The sequence below is a fragment of the Pteropus medius genome, unplaced genomic scaffold (assembly GCF_902729225.1).
Source record: "Pteropus medius unplaced genomic scaffold, Ma_sr-lr_union100, whole genome shotgun sequence".
Taxonomy (NCBI): domain Eukaryota; kingdom Metazoa; phylum Chordata; class Mammalia; order Chiroptera; family Pteropodidae; genus Pteropus; species Pteropus medius.
In genome coordinates, this window is record NW_024340696.1 from 25,231,466 (window position 1) to 25,246,898 (window position 15,433).

Below are 15,433 nucleotides of genomic sequence, written 5' to 3' on the forward strand. Positions count from 1 at the left end.
AGTAGAGAAGGTAATTAACTTGCCTAAAATCAACTTATAAATAATAGAAACAGGATGATCTCAGAGCCAATTCTCCAAACAACCTCATGGAATTTGCTTGTATAAATAATATATTTAACCTATTCTATATCATTGATTATTTGGCTTATTTCTAATTTTTCGATATTATAAATAGTATTTACAGTCAATAAGCTAGTAGATAATTCTCTGGATGCATCCACAATGACTTCTCTAGAATAAATTGCTATAAGTGTAACTTCTGTGTTAAAATGTGAGTTTGCTTCCTCAAAAAGCTAAACAGAGAATTACCATATGACATAGCAATTCTATTGCTAGATATATATCCAAAAGAATTGAAAACGGGACTCAGATATTTGTGTGCCAATGATCATAGCAGTGTTATTCAGAATAGTGCAAAGATGGAAACAACACAAATATCTATCGATGATGAATATACAAAATGATATATCCAGATGGATTAACAATATGTGGTATATCCAGACGATAGAATATTAGTCAGCCATGGAAAGGAATGAAGTTCTGACATGTGCTCCATGTGGAGGAATCCTGAAAATATTATGGTAAGTGAAATAAGCTAGACACAAAAGGACAAATACTGTGTTTCCACTTATATGAGGAACCTAGAATAAGCATATCCATAGAGACAAAAAGTAGAATAGAGGTTGCCAGGGACTTGTAGGGGGCGATGGGGAAAGAATGGAGAGTTACTGTTTAATAAATACAGAATTTCTGTTTCAAGTGACCAAAATGTTTTGGGAATAGTGGTGATGGTTGTAAAAACAGTTTAAATGTAATTGATACCACTAAATTGTACACTTAAAAATAATCAAATGGCAAATCTTATGTTATATATATTTTACCACAATAAAATAATATATAAGTTTGTCAAATTGCCTTGAATCAAGATGTGCCAATTCTTCAGCAACAATATTTTTAAAAATTTAAAGCGATTTATATATAATTTACCTAAATTCTATTTAATTTATTTTGCATGGATAAATATATTCACATGGTTCAAAATCTAAAAGATTCCAAAGGTAACAATAAAAACTCTACACACATACCCAGCCACCCAGTTCCCTTCCCCAGAGGTAACACCGTTTTCAGCTTCTTGTATAGCCTTCCATATGCATGTATGTGTGCAATCTGTATATTCTCCTTCTTTCCTGTTCACATAAGTTGTATCTCATAAAACAACATTTACATTTGCATTTATAGAAACCTCTCCCACTCTGTCATGCACTTTTTTAAAGCCTTATTAAATTTTTTCTTTCTCATCCATAGCATACAGTTGAATGTTATTATTAAACAGTCTGTACTGCGCTGGGGTTTAGGGCCAAGATATTGACATCTTTGTCTGGAAACGTTGCGGTCTTGGGGCGACCTTTCCAGCTCTAGATATGATGACAGCCTCATGTCACCTCTTGCAAAGAAAAGAAGACAAACAGGCATTTTCTTTCCCTGGATAAAGATTGAACATTATCTTCTCCATTTTGTTTTCTGATGAAAATAGGCAATTTCTTTAGGAATTTTCGCTTGATGAATATTCTTTATTTGGAGGCTGTGGTATGTCCCCACCCCCTTAGGTCAGCATAGACAGAACTTGCCTCAACTGTGACTTCCCATCACTCACTGATCTTTGTGCTCGACAGACCGGAGGCATGCGCTTGCAGAAAACACACAGAGACGTGGAGGTGAAGACCTTAGATCTGGCACTAGCTCCACCTCCACTGGCCACCATCTATGACTGGTCATTTAGCCTTTCATAAAATAAAGGAAGAGATGATCTATAAAGTCTCTTCTAGCTCCTAGAATCTACTAAGTGTTTAGTAGCTTAGCATAGGGTCCAACCAACTAAAAAACTTAAAACATACACAGCTTTGAACAAATTCAGTGATTTGATTATATACAACTCCTAATATGTCTACGTTTAAAATAAAGTAACAGTCCCTCATAATGCATAAATGAAGATGCTAAAACTGCCTTATGATGCTGAGGGTTTTTTTTTAATCGAGGTTATCAAAAATTGTTTATAGACTAATGCAACTCCAAAGTAGTATTAAAAGGGAAAAAAAATAAAGCATCTTTAAAATTTAGGGAAAATAATATAGGCTTTTTCTTCCAACAATGATAGATACCTAAAATTTCCTTTTATAGTTATATCAGTCATGGGAAGATTCCAAACTGGAACCCGAGTAAAATACCCAGTTTGTAAAATCAGATTACATTGTATCTTACTACAGTAGGAAGTGGCATTACTCTTCTTTAGTTTGGCAGCCCTCTCTACTGCTCAGGTACCATGGAGAAAGGGAGACAAGCTTCTCGGATACTCTAAATGACGCGTGCCAAACACGTGGAAGGTAAATCCCCTAATTCAGTCCGTTCTTCCAGCATTTCTTGGCAGACAGCCAAGCTAAATATTTCTGCTGAATAAAAAATGCACTCTTATGTGCTACACTCTTAACTCATTGCTTGACTTCGGTGGAAGGGGTTGCCTTAGTGAGGAGACTTGGGAAATTATGAATTGGCTTCCAGTGCCCTGTGTATGTTTTTTCACCTTAAAAAATTTCTCTAAGCTCTTTAAGGGCCGGGATTGGATTAACTTATGCTTGAAGGAAGGAGAAAAATTGGAAAATAGGTTTAATGCAGTTCTTCCTTCTTCTCTCCCTCCACCCCCCTCTCAATTTGTTTTTAATGATTATCATTTTGGATTTCCTACGTGGCTGTCATTTTGTGTCTGTTGCATGATTTTTTGCTAAATCCATTTTCAAAGGCTGTTACATTTGGTCGACTAAGAAGCCCAACATATGGACCAGCGTGTGTGTGTCAGATGGGGATTATGGTTCATTGTAATTTATGACAAAACTGCTGACTTCATTAAGACTAATTAGAGAAACGGAATTGGGAATCAACATTCAGATATCCCTTCTAATTGTTTTAGATGTTTTTCTTTTACATAAGAGACAGAACACTTTTAGTAGTTATAAAATGAATACAAATGGAATCTTATCAAAGTACAGTTCTGCGTCCTGCCCTTTTCATCCAGTGGTATATCATGAACATTCTCTCATATCATATTTTTAAAAAATTTTTTTAATGGCTCTCTATACTCATATCACGTCACCATATCATAATCTATTTAGCAATTTCTGTCAATTTGACGAGTCAGGCTATTTCCATTTTGTCATAATTGTACATAACATTGCAATTAATATGTTTTTGTAACTTTGCTCAAATTATTTTCTTGTTAATACATTCCCATAGTATAATCATTTGATTGAAGATTATGAATCTTTAAGGCTCTTGGTGTACATTGCTAAATTTATTTCCAAGAAAGTTATACCAACAAAGTATAGTTTGTTACTATCTGCATATTTAGGTTTAACTTAAAATTTCAAGAATTTCCATGATGTTTTAATATTTTTCTCTATGTAAATATTGATAGCATTATAAATAGTTGAAAAATTGTCCAAATTACATAGTGCTTTTATCATTCATTCGATTGATGAACATATTGGACTCTGGCTATCTACTAGGAATCCTGCCACACTCCAAAGAATAATTTTGCTGGTACCAAATATATTTTCTTAAGACAATCTTCCAGACTGTTTCTTTGAACAATCATGATTTATAATGATAGATATGAACCGCCTGCATTAAGACTGCATCTTGCTACGATCATTTATTCATGTTCTAATTCAGAAAATAATCAGAATCCAGTTTAATAAGAGTGATAATAAAAAGGCCAACAAAAAATTAACACACGAAGTTGACTGTACTGACTCACTTTCAATAGAATGTAGAATTCTGAGTTGATTTCTGGTTTCAGCTATTGCGTTGGTATTTCCCCTTCCACACTCTTGGTGGCATTTTCCTTTCCCAGCCACAATACATTCATCCATAACTGGAATTAGGGACACAATCCGGGCCACAGACCCAAGTGAGCCTAAGTGACCCCTATAAGTACAGAGCTAATGTCCTTGGCCTTGCTGCCCCAGAGGCAGATTGTCTATTACTCAGTGATCAACCCAAGCCATACATCCAGCTGTTCTCATAAATGTTCCACAAATGTGAGGAACACCATTTTCCTTACCAGAGGAGGGTAGGGGTGGAGGAGGCAATGGTTTAAGTTTAGACATAATCTAAAGGTGGGCATCTTTTTAAATAAAGCAATTGGTTTCCAAACTTGAAAGCAAGTTGCAATCAACTAGTGGTGCTGGTTCCCATGCCAACATTTAATTGGTGTGAGGTGCAACCTGAGCATCAGGATATTTTAGTGCTCCCCAGGTCATTCTAGCACGCAGAAAAGTTTGGGAACCATTAAAGGCTTTTGTGGAGCATAGTTTTATGACCTATTATCAATGTGTTCCATTCACTCACACTCTTGGCTGGGCTTTTTCATTTATGTCCACTCCAAAGCTAGACATCCATCTTCTCTACCTGCTGTGAGGAGGAGCCTCGCTTCATACTTCTTAGCCATTTCTTGGGAGCAAGAAAAGAGAAGTAAAGAGTACATTCACATTCTGAAAGGTAGCAATAAACCTGGAAATTATTCTGCAGGCATATTTGGGGAGTAGTATATGTGTCTTAAGCAGGATTTCAGATTATTAATGAGGTAGTTCTAAGAATCGTGACCTTCTTTGTCCTCTGTACACTAAATTGCAGCACAAAATTGGGTGTGCCTCACCTGCAACTAAGGTATTTCATATTCCCCTTATTCTTCTTTGTTATAGAGTTTGAGTATTGGTCCAGTTCAGGGAGGGAGACAAAGCAGGAAACAGAGAGAGGAACAATTACTTCTTTTTTCTCATAGTCCCACAGTCAGGCTTTTCTCTGTAACCCAGCTGTAATAAAATTCAAGACCGGCTAACCAGATTTCAGCATGTCCCATTCAGAAGCCTCTGCCCAGCTGTGTGTGTGGCTTTTGCTGTCTGTGGTGCTGTCTGCGTGGGGGAGCTGCAGGATAACCTCCTAACCATTTATGTCCTGCGCCCTGAGTAAATGAGAACAGAAACATGGTGGGACGGATTTAGCTCTTCCTTGGAAAGGGGATGGTTTCAATACTCCTCATCCCACACAGACTTCCACGGGATGCTTTGAAGGGAACCTTATGCCAGCAGGCCTTTGAGCTTCCCCGGAAGATGTGGCCTGTGTTGTTATAGATCTGACTCTGGTGGGCTGGGCTGAGGGAAGTAGCCATGCTACAAGGGCGTAATGGAAGTGATGAGAACTGGCTACTGTCTGTTCTCTTTCTCGTGAGGCAATTGACAGGAATAGATGTCCAATATACCGGTGATAAATAAATAAATTTGTGTGCCTGTGTGCGTATATATCATTCTAAACTCATACTATCTCTCAATTTCTTTCTGATTGCCTATGTTAAAGGCATTATTCCATAGTATATCATAATAGTTCTTCCAGTCAGCTGAACAGCATTAGGGAAATATTATTTTCATTTATTGTTTTGCCTAGACAATATATGGCTAAGTATCTTATTACTGTTTAAAAATTATGTATGACTTCTAAGTGCGCGTGAGAAGAGAAAGGATTAAAACTTAGTAACTGATTTCGACAAACATATTTGTGGTGCCCCAATCAACCATGGTACATGGGATCACAGGCCCGGTGATCATCTGAAGAAGGAGACCTGGCTGTAGAATTGGCCCTGATCTGATGCAGGTCCCGTTTCCTGGTCTGCATCCCTTGGGGCCAGATGTGACTTGAAATTCAAAGTTTTTCAGTTTTTAGAGAGGTAATATTGATGCGTAAATGCTCAGAAAGGTGTTTTTATTCAAACATTAGTGTTTCTGCAGCAGAAGACAGCATAAAGATTTACACTAATTGAGGCAAAGATGGCAGTCTCCAGTCAGCAGCTATGGGAGCCATGCAAGGTTTTGGGGGAAGGACCATGGGAAAACTATGATTCAGAGATAATTCTGGTGGTAGTGGTGCTGATGAAAACTACAAAGGAATGAAACCGGAGATGGAGAAGGCAATTTGATGACCATTGTAGTACCTTAGCAATGAGAATTGATCTATGGCATTCGGAGTAAAAAGTGAAACAACTTTCAATTTTCAGAGCATTTTGGATTTGGGGATTGCAGATAAGATATTGTGGGCCGATACTAGTTACTAAGTGACCAAAAGAAAATGACTTTCTCTGGGAGTCAGTTTCTTCCCCTAGGAAGAAGTTAGATAAGATTTCTAGTCATTGTAACTTTCCACAAATTGGACACTACTGAACTTCAGACTCAGCTTGCCAATTACTCACAGTATTCTGTACAATAGTTGTAAAGTGCATTAGTAATGTGTGTTTGATCATTGGCTAAATAAGGCATGGTGTGATATATGTACTTTGCAGTCCTCTATAGCAATTAAAAATGATGCACACATGGGAAGATGTTCACAGTAGTAAGTGAAAAAAAAATGGATTCTAAGACACTGTAATGTAATTCCATTTAAAAAAGTATTTTGATAAACTCAGGAATTGACACCAAATGGTTAACAATAATCGTTTTCTTGGGGTTCACTTAGTAGCAAGGAATAATAAACCCATTTAAATCATTTCTGGTAGGAAGCCTTTTGTTATGGCTTTATAAACAGGGCACACCAGATAATTTCATGGACATCTAAAGCAAAGGCAAGAAAGCTGCTGTGCTATTTTAGGAAATATTTATTTCTTCTTTATTTACAGAAATTTTACCATGAGGACTGATTATTTTTATATTAAAATAAAAGTAATTTATTTGTAAATGTAAGTTTTTAAAGACTTCTAACTGCATATTTCCTTTATCAGTGTTGCTATTGATTCAATTGCTAAGTAGAAATTTAAGAAATATCTTGCTTTCGGTCTGAGTTCTGCTAGTAACTATTTGTTAAATTCAATGGATGAGTCTCAGATAACTCCACATATGAAAAAAAGTACATATATTTTTATGATACCATCTTAATTAAGCTTAGGTTTTATAGTTTTGTATTATATCCTTTTACCTTTTAGATCAGAATGGTTACTTTATGGGCTCAATCTTTCAAGCTTAGTAATTATTAAAAATCATTTTTTGTCTATAGCCATGCTACCCTGAAAAAGCCTAATCCTGTCTGATCTTGGAAGCTAAGCAGGGTCGGGCCTGGTTAGACTTGGCCACCTAGGAAGACCAGGTACTATAGGTGTAAAAAATAAAAAATAAGGGATTGTAAGCTGACAAGTTCCTTGTAAGCTGACAAGGTCAACCAACCGTTGCCTTGACTAAAAAAAAAAGAAAATCATTTTTCATAGTTTAGAATAAATGTGGGCGATAAGAAAAATATGAATAATATTTCAAGATGGCAGCTCTTTCTTGGTTCTTAACATTCTCAACTGCTTCAAAACAATTAACCTGAGTGGAATGGTTTAGAAAAATTGTTATCAGCTGATTACCTAGAAAGTGCTCTTAACTAATCTCTACTTCACCAGGTTGCTGTATGTTTTTATATTCTCCATGCCCTCTATATAACACACTGACATTTTTCTCCCATGCTTCTTTACTTGACTCCTCTCTAAATTTCATGAGCATTTCTGCTTTGTATTTTCTAATTTGTATGCTTACCAAGAATTGTTTGTATTTGTTCCCAAACTTGACGATGCTAGTTGTAATTATGTAATTTAATTAAATAATATGTAAACCAGTGAAATATAAATATTAAGATTAAGAGTTGTTTCCATTAAAACCAAGCTCTTTGGAAATAGTTGACAAATTCTAGTTGGAAAAATCCTGTAATGGAAATAGGTGTGGGTAAAACAATTATAAAATATTGGAGGGTGGATAATATAAATCTAGAAGGATTTTGCACTCAGGTTATTTGGACCAAAAGGCAATGCATTATATGGGAAGGTTTGTGCAGAGAAGATATTGTGGACTTCTCAAACAGAGGCCTTGGCCCTGTATCAAAGACAGGAAAATTGACATTCATTGGTATACTGCAGGTGTCAAATACAATGTTTAAGATTAGTATTTATCATTTATCACTTCTTATGAGTATTTGATTTAACTGTTTGTATAACTAAAAAATTGTTGGTCCCTATAGTGCTAAATGAAAAAAGCATCAGCTGTTGACTATCAACCAAAAATTTTTTAAAAAGTTAATTTTGAATATCATAACAGAACTTGGTTTGTATTATCAGTATCTCTTATATCAATGGCTCAATTTTAGAAATTTTCTTTAAAACCAAATTTTTATAAATTGAGCCATATTTTAAAAGCAAGGACAGCTTGCTATTTAAAGGAATCCTTCAGTGGCTTCATTTCTAAAGCAAACGATTTTCGGAAGTCCTCATTTCCTATACTAATGTAGATTTCTAGAAGCTAAAGTAATAATCTAGTCATAGTTTTAGCTCTGGCTCTTCACCAGTTCTATATGTTTTGAGACAATTAGGTTTTTATTTCCGGTTCTCTGTGTCATTTAGAATAAAGACGTAACACTAAGCAACAATGGCTTTTGAAGAAATCCAGGAGGTAAAAAGCTTAATATAGCCTTCTACTAACCATTAAATGTACCTGGTTCTGATCCTCTCTTCCCCAGCCTTCAGAGGCTATTGTGTTTGTTTTTCTGTGAGATTATCTCAGATTTAACACACTGAGAATTTTATTACTGGCAAATGCTCATCAGGGCTTCTAGTGGAAAGGAGATGGTACTTTTCCTTTTCAGGTACAGTTTCAGAAAACTTCTTTTTCCTTCATCACCATGCTTATTACAAAAGTCAAGGGAGGTGGTATAACACTATCATAAAAAATCACTACAGGGAAAATCAAATTAAAATATATAAAACTCCAAATATATGCTTGAAATCTTATGTGCCACTAGTGTTGAATAATAAGCAAAACATTGGAATTGTGCTACATTTTTTGGTGTACAAAAAATGAATTTACAGTATTAGTGACTGAAAAAAATAGCCTTGAAATGGTAGTATTTTATGTAGAAGGCATTCAGGAAATTGGATGGTGTTGATTATGTTTACATCAATCTTCCATTTAAAAATACATAAGAGCTATAACTTTACTTAGTAGAAATAAATGAGACATTTGTCTCTGAATCATTTAAAACTCTGTAACCCTGGGAAAAAATAATCTAAATTAGATCATTAGATCTGAATTAATATATGAGGAAGCCATAATGCTAGTAAAAATGTAGCTGAAATGCATGATAATTTTAGACTGCATAATTTAAGATATGGAACTCTGTTTCCTACACAAACAAATGGATGATATATATGCAAAGTGGTTTCATAACTTATTTATCTTTGTTTTCAACTGCTTTGCACATCCTAAAACAATTTTGCAATCAGAATTATCAGCCCACTAAGCAGCAAGGAGTTTGTTTTGTTAATTACTCTTGTTAAACCTAATTACTGTTGGGTGGAGTGGCTGTGAAGGGAAGGAGGGCCCAAAGACTGGCAGGGAAAAATTTCAGAAAGAAGTCCAGTACTGGGATGTACACATGTGTGAGAATGGACAAAGGCAGACCCCACAAGACCTTGCAAATCGCTAGTGTGTGGAAAACTGTTCATTTGTTTTTGGTGGGTGAATCTATTTCAAGTGTTATTGTCAGAGGTAGGTTCTTCCTTCTTCCATCAATACACACATTTTTATGTCTGGGGCTCCCCCGACCCCCCGAACACATTTTCTTGTGAACAAAGGCTGAGCACCAGTATATACTTTCTCTAAAAAAAGACAAAGTATCTCCAGAGCCTAACACAAGGCCTCACTCACAGGTGGCACCTGAGAACCATTTTTAGTCCATTTGTTCAGTGCATATTAATCAACCATCTAATATATTTCAAGATCTCTGCTGAGTACTAGATTTTCAAAAATGCCTAGGATTGCTCACAGTCCAGTGGGTAGAAGACCACAGAGACAGATCTCTCTTCAGTGCGGTGGGTTCACTGGCAGAGCATAAACAAAAAAGTGATACACACAAAGAAATGGAACCCGGATGCACAGCCTGGACTAAAAGCCAAGTATCTGTTGCCACACCTCACACTATTGTTATGATTTTCAGGCAGTTTCAGAGTAAAGCACATACTTCAATAGCCCAGTATTCTATATTGATCGTGGTGCTGATCTTCAATGATTGGGACTTCTGAAATTAAAACTATTTCAGAGAATGTCCGAAATCATATGAATAAATGTACAAATTTAACGCACACTAAACGCATTAACCATTTGAAGAGTAATTTCATACTATTTTCATAATGATATTTTGGAAAAATCTTCCCTCCTAAGGAATGGAGGAATTTTTGCCCAAGAAAACTTTCTTCAATGTGGCAGACCTTTTTATATTAGTGTTAACTAGTTGTTAATGAAATAGAGGTTAATAAGAAAATAAACCTTTGATTTATTTAAATATATTCTGGGTAGAACATCAAGACAAATTGGTGTCATCTGTTTGATGAATGAAAAACTTTGGGAGAACATTGAGTTAAGCCGTGAGGTACCTGTGATTAGTCCTTTCTTGCTGGGTAAATGTGTTTACATTTTTCCACTGGTATTTATGAGAGTAAATGTGTTGTACCAGATAAATCTACTTCCTGAGTTCATCCTTCAGCTTCTTCTCTCCGTAGAGCTGACAAATGATTTATATTTGACACAGTTTATCAGCTGAGCCCCTGCTAGATGCTGCCAGTACTTGCTCAGACTACTTCAGAGAAAAAGTGAGTTATCCGCAATATTTTGTTCCTAGTTCTTCATGATGAGGTATAACGCTCATGCACAGATTCAGATGGCCTTGAGTAGTTTTACCTCCTATAGCACATGAGTTTTCAGATGGGCTCCTAATCATTTCCTAGTAAGGTCACTATAAAACTGTATCAGAAAGGCAAAATTAAACCTATTTGGTGGCTGTTATCATACCTCTGACACTGAAGGGCACTGAAAATGTCTTCTGTTTGCCAAGCACTGAAAAAACATGTCGCCAAAATGATTGCAATCCAGAGACTGTTTCTTTTGATGGGGACCAGACAGCAGGCAGGGACCTTCCTCATTTTATACCAATGCTTCTCTATTTAACATTCATTCATACTAACAAAAGGTGATAAACTTAAGTTAAATAGCATAAGAGCCTTGAATGGGTCAAGTGGAGTTTAAAGTTTTATTTTTTAACTTTTTATTATAAATTTTTTTTTGATAATAAAAAGAATAGTATAATATACTCTATCTATTACCCAATTTAACAATTATTAACTCAAGACCTGGATTGTTGTATCTATATCTGAACTCCACCTCGGATGATTTTGAAGCAAATCCCAGAAAGCATATAATTTTTATCTGTAAATATTTCAGTATGTATATCTGAAACACAAAGATTTCTTTTCAAAACAACCAACAACACATTCTTGCTGGTGGTTGGAATTGCTGTTAATTCTAAGGAGAGGTTGCTCTACACTCTTTAGGATATCGAGTGGGGAAGGGTTGGAAGAGATGGCTCTGGCTCTATGAAGATTTTCCAGTATTAAAAGAAAATATTCTCGGGACCAAAATTGAATTGCAAAAATAATATCCCTCCTTTGGTAAATTCTAGGAGAGTATACACATGCAGGCAGGCACCAAATTGGCATTTAAAGCTCTGTTGTTTAGATAGAATTATATGGTTTAGGGTGCTGGCTTAGAATGAATGCTTTGCTCTCAGTAGCTGGTAGTGGCAGCATAATTAGTGAGCCGTCAGCTACAAATAGAATCACTGAGGCATACACTCCGCACACATAAGCGCAAGCAGATTTGGCAGCTAGCAATGATCTAACAGTTGGATCCTAAGTGTGCCCCATGCCACTTGTGGAGCCTAATGCAAAGTGCAGTTTGTCATTGCTGTGCCCATGAGCATGATTAGCTGTTCCGATTAGTAAACAGTCTAAGGCCCCAGAACTATTGATTTGGATGCTGCCTTCTGTTCTATCCTCCCCCCTCCCCGCCAACATCCCTCCTTCTCCTCCCCTCAAACTCTGAAGAAGAGGGGAAAAGTATAAGAGCAAAGGGGGTCCAGATGGGAAGAAAAGAATGCTGAAAAGATTCTGTAGGAAGTAGGTCAGGTATTTTGGAGATTAGAGTAGCGTGCTTCATCCCTGAATGCAGGAGCCCAGGACAAGTGGCATACAATTAGGAGGAATTAGAACAGCAACAAGTAGCTTGGATTTATCAGCTTTAATTGTCTATTGTCAGGACAGAGCTCTCCTCCGAGGATCATGGTGGCGGTCTGCATCCTAATACTTCTAATGGACGTCCACTGTGGGATTATCTCTCTTAAAGATGTGCCTGTTCTTTTTAAAGGAGCTGTTGGGAAGCCAGCCTGAAAAACACCCGAGCTGTGGTTTTCTCTGTGATTGGTCCCATTCTAGGGTAATGCAGTGTTGCCCTTCTGTCCCCAGGGGTGCACCTTAAGGGGGAAGATGCCTATTGAACATTAACCCCTCTGCCCCAGCTTCCCTGGTGAGAACTTGCAGGAAACAATGGGCTGTAGATGGAGACCGGATAAGCCAGGGCTGATGGCTTCAGAATCTCACACTATCTTCATGTTAAAAGGTTTCCTGGCTTATTCTTAGTCAACGTGAGAGAGTTTTTCAAAAGATAAGGTGTCTATTAAATGAAGTTTGTCATTGTATTACCACTGCCTTCTCTTTCCTCACTCACCTCTCAACTCCTCAGGTAGAGGAGAAGGCATTTAAGGGACCAGTCACTGTCTGACACTGAATTTAGTCGGTTTAATGTTATTCACGGCACCACCAGTTTAGCATTTAAAAGGTTCTACAATAGGCACGTCCCTTCCCTCCCCCTTTCTTAGCCTACCTGTACCTTAGACCCCTAACTGCTTAGCAATAGGTGAAGATTCAATACAGATCTCTGGCCTGTCAGCTGGAAATTGGAGAGCCAAATTATAGGTTTGTCCTTTGCCTGAGCCGTGGCGTGTCTATGGGCTGGCATCTGCCAGGTAGTTGTATGTAAGATCCAAATATCAAAAAGGCCAGGAGAGATGACCTTTCTGCTTCCTGTTTGGCCCTCTGTTTCCCAGCAAGATAATGAGGTGTTGGGCTGAATCTATGGTCTTCAACTCAGGCTGCGTACTCAAAGCCCCTTGAAGCAAAACTGGGGTAGGAGGAGCATCTTTCTGTCTTTAAACAATTACTAAGGTCGTACCATTTTTTTCCCCCTTCTCTTTCGTGGGAAGTTTAAATGATTTCCGCTATTAATCATTATTCTGTTTCTTCTCTCCCAACTCAACCTGGCACAGAAAAATCAAGCCGCTGTGACCTCGAATCTTGCCTTAGAAAGGATGAGTAGAAATCGTCAGTACTATCTTTATATGAAATCACCCTTCCTTGGTCCTTTGTTTAACTTTCTGTGGCTTCAGGGAAGCACACTGTGGCAGGCCCAACCGGGAAGCGGGAGCACTTTTTCCTGTTACATAGGGACTGTCCTGCCCCCACTGGCTCTGCCAGCCTCGCAGCTACTCTTCCAGCTGCTCATCGGTTCATCTTTGTTTTTAAGGCAATGTGCCCTCTTTCATCTTATTCTAGTAAAGCGCTCCTATCCGCAACCTCCTTTTTTATTTCCACTGTGGGTCTGCCCCTCGTTCAGTGAGGCCTCTCCTCCCACTGGAAGATGGGAGAAACAAACATTTGCCCACGGTCTTCCTTCTGTTGTGTGGAAGCTACTCTCCCCTCTTTTCTAAGTGAAAAGAGGGAATAAAAAGCTGAGTTTCAAATGTATACCTTTCCTATTGACCTCTTTATTATTTATACTTCATATTTTGCCCTGTTAGTTTTAATCCTTTTCCCCTTCAATGTAAGATTAAAAAATGTTTTCTGGGTTCAGAATGATCTGCCTTCCCGTGTCCTTCCCCACAGAAATTTAAATCCCTCTCTTGTCTGAATATTCACTAAAATAAAAACATAATTAGGAAGAAGAACAAATATTGGAAACCTATCTTGGTTTCACCACACTTCCTATGGAAATGATCATAATTATTGTTATTTATTCAGTTGGTAGATGTCAAATTCGATGAATAATTTAAAATATGTAAATGATTTGATAAAAACACGATGGTCTGGGCTGCCTGAAGGGAGGGCTTAAAAAAGACACTCAAGTGTGATGATAACAGGTGGTTTGGTAAATACTGAGACTTCAGACACGGTATGGGTTTTACAAAGTGTTCTGGATGGCACTTACAGGACCTTTATTCCTAGGGAGGGGAGTAAGCTCAGTTTTGGTTCTTTAATTACTTAGTTTTTGTTTCCTTTATTTAGGAAGTCAAAACACTGACTTCATTTCAAAACATCCACAGCCCCCTAGAATCACCATCCCAAGGTTTAGTCCCTGAATATTTGTCAAAAGTGTTGGGGTGGTAAGCTGTGTCACCAGAAGGAAGCCTCGTGCTATTTTTAAATTGATGCAACACATCATTGAAACATATCATACACATATCATACCAATGACACACACATTGCTTTGTAACATAGTATGTGTCATACATACATTCTCTCTCACTCACACATACTTGCTCTTCTTGTCTAGCTTTAGAAAAGGAAGACAGCCAGGAAGCTGAGCCCAGTGATTTGAGTTGAAAGGGCTGTTAAAGTTTAAAAGCCAAGTGTCCCTCTAGTTCTCAGCCTGGCTTTGAGACATGTGGGAGGGCTTCAAAGCCTCAGTGCCCCTCTTTTAGAGCTCAAGCTTGCAGTTGGTCCCCAAATGTTTACCAGCATGAGGATGCCTAACTTACAGGAAGTGGGAAATGGGTGTGTGGGGGTTGAGGTGGTGGGTGGGTAGGGGAGAGAGGGTGGGGGGTGTTCTCTTGATGTGGTTAGTCTGTCATTGACCTTGTTTGGGTATAGCAGGAGTTGAATTAGAAAATGAAAACACATTTCATTTTGGGCACATTTCATCTTGGGCACATTTCATCCCATTTTTTACTTTCCTTAGAAAAAAATATTTTTTTTCCCCAAGTGAAGTCAGGTGTCCAGATTTGCTACTCAGCCTCCTTTCAATCTACAATAGTCTTCTCCTACAGTCATCTGGCCACCTACCTTGCAACATACCCAACCTACCCAAGTACTAAGCCAGGCCCAGTAGCTGAGACTAACATGGGCTTGTTGAGCCGTTGTGATGATACCATCAAAGGGAACAGATGGGGGTTTTGGAGAGCCCAGCTATTTGGATCATTCATGATTTACTGCCATTATGAACACTCTTAATGAGAGAACTCTGCCTGAGAAATGCTGATTAATAAAGGTAACTGAGGTTTTTTTTCTTTTTCCGGTGTTCTAACAGGGAGGGAAATAATATAGTGACTAAAAATGCATCAAGTTATTACTTAGAAACAAACATTTTGAGACGTAAGATTCCAGACAGTGGCAGCCTCAGAAAGCTCTCTGCACAGCTGTACCAATGCC